The sequence below is a fragment of the Portunus trituberculatus genome, unplaced genomic scaffold (assembly GCF_017591435.1).
Source record: "Portunus trituberculatus isolate SZX2019 unplaced genomic scaffold, ASM1759143v1 PGA_scaffold_422__1_contigs__length_9281, whole genome shotgun sequence".
NCBI lineage: Eukaryota > Metazoa > Arthropoda > Malacostraca > Decapoda > Portunidae > Portunus > Portunus trituberculatus.
This window is the reverse complement of record NW_025541590.1, coordinates 2,680-5,000: the sequence shown is the minus strand read 5'-3', so window position 1 is coordinate 5,000 and position 2,321 is coordinate 2,680.

Below are 2,321 nucleotides of genomic sequence, written 5' to 3'. Positions count from 1 at the left end.
CATGCCGAATTCCATCCACACTGACCACATTATTGAGTCAAGTGTAGCTTCCACCAACCACTGGCTTAAAGGCTATGGAACGCTCACGACAATAGTTGAAGCAACGGCGCCTCTCAAACGCTTCACATAAGGACGACCCCAATCTGTGTGATCCAGTCCCTTCTGAGTTGCTCACCCTCACTTATTTGTTTGGGCAGGACTGATTCTTATTGAGCAACCGAGTTGCTATCGGGCCAGTTCCTTCGCTATTGCTCTGACCATCAGCAGGAGACCCAACATCTCCCTAGGCGGAACACCCTTTCGCGGATCGCGCGCCCCGTATCTCAGATTTTGAGGAGGCGGACCCCTACCCGGTTGTTGTCGAAGCCAACTTTAGAGTCGTGAGAAACATCCACATAACCTCGCCACACAGCAGAGGCAGGTAAGTAAGTAAGCCACACCACGGCTTCATATGCAGAGGCAGAGGTTGTACCACCGGCAGTAGTAGTAGTAGTAGTAGTAACATACATACATACACATGCCTGTATACATACACACGCACTGCTTGCTATATAATAAAAAGTATTCACCACTCTTTCAGTAACGTGTCATCCAAACAGCATTACAGAGTGGGAGGGGTTTGGGGATTAGTCGCTACGCGTCTAAGACGAATGAACGTCTCTTAACGACGCCGCGCCCTTTCTCGTATATCATTTTGGGGTTTAGTTCCGTCTCTCTAGACAAGAACGAAGCGGACTGTTACCTCTCCCGCCGCCGGCCCCACCGCTGCAATTACTTTATACTAGTAGCTACACAGGCGAACAAACGCAACAAGAATAGCTTAGTAGTAACAGCAGCAGTGGACGACGATCCAGCACCCAAGGAAACAGGCGTCATCGTCCGCTGGTAGTGTAGTGTGTGACAAGTTCCAACCGACCATCGCATAGGAAGAATCGATTCAAGAACTAGACTCTCAAGCGCACGGAGAGCGGTGTAACCTCATCAAAAAAGAGAGGGGGCGCTGACTTGAAGGCAAATCGCTTAAGCAAACACCACACACAGTGTCGCCTCCACGATGAGCCGCAGCTAATGCCGTGAAGCTTCTCATCCTAGGGAGAGGAGATGGGTGGGCCACGCGCGTAGAGACCAATGACATGGACAGTCAAAGTGAATTGTTAGCGATGCACGTCCGCCGTTCATTCTACCGGTCTGTACATGATAAACCTACGCCCATGATTTACAAGTCACAACCTTGGCGAGAAGTGTGCAGGGATAAGAGGCCAAACGAAACGTCGTGCGTCTCAGCAGCCGTCGAATGTGCTCACCTGCCAGCGGTTGTGGGCTAGACATGGATCGGGCCTGGGTCGGGAGAAGGAGCCGTCAGACCCCTTCTCCTTACTATATTTTCAAACTCGAACTCGGTGAAATTCACATTTTGGACCCAATGCTACATCTACGGAATTGATTTTTCTCCCGCAGGAAAACCTGCGGGACAATCTCGACGCCGTAGCCGACCACCCGCTCTACTTCCAAATTTTTTTTTTTGCTCCGATTGCAACCAAACTCCTACAGCGTGCTTGCAGTGGCAAAAAACCCCGGCAGCCAAAATTTGGACCCATTTCGCCCAAAAACCAAACTTTGAGGAAGATGTGAAAGTGACGCGGGTTTGGGTGCGGGAGGCCAGTCCGATCCCGTAGCTGAGGCGCGAGCCAGCTACGGGATCGGCCGGCCCGCGCTCCAAGCCCCGGGAGCGAAATCCAAAACCGTAGCTGGGTGGCGCGCGGCCGTACACTCCCGCGCTCCCAGCCCCGGGAAATCTCAACCACCCTCTCCCCGTAGCTATTGCGATGACACTCTGACACGATCCGTTCCGTGTCAGAGGAAGGTCGCATGCCAAATTTGGAGGCGAATTTCTCAAAAATAAAAAGGTTTTTTGGTCAAATTTTATTTAACGCACAAGTGACTGTGAACATTCTCAACGGCGCTCAAACTCTGTCCAGGTGACGAGTAGACGCTCTACGACACGCCTGTGCCGGTGCCGGAACCCGGGACGCACCGTGAACGAGACAATATTTAGTCCAAAGTCGGACCCGGGTGACGGGGAGAAGCGTGCGGGAGAAAATTCCAAACCAGGGCAAGCTACGGGATCGGCCCTGCTCTCCCGCGCTCCCAGCCCGCGAGGCCAAGTCCGAACCCGTTGAACCTACCTACCTTCGCCCACCATGGATTACTTACTTACACGCTCTTGCCAGAGGATTACTAACAACCTAGACATATGTGTTTCTCAGTCTAGTTTCATAATCTGAAAGCATTATATCGTCGCTTTTAAATAAGGTGGGTTT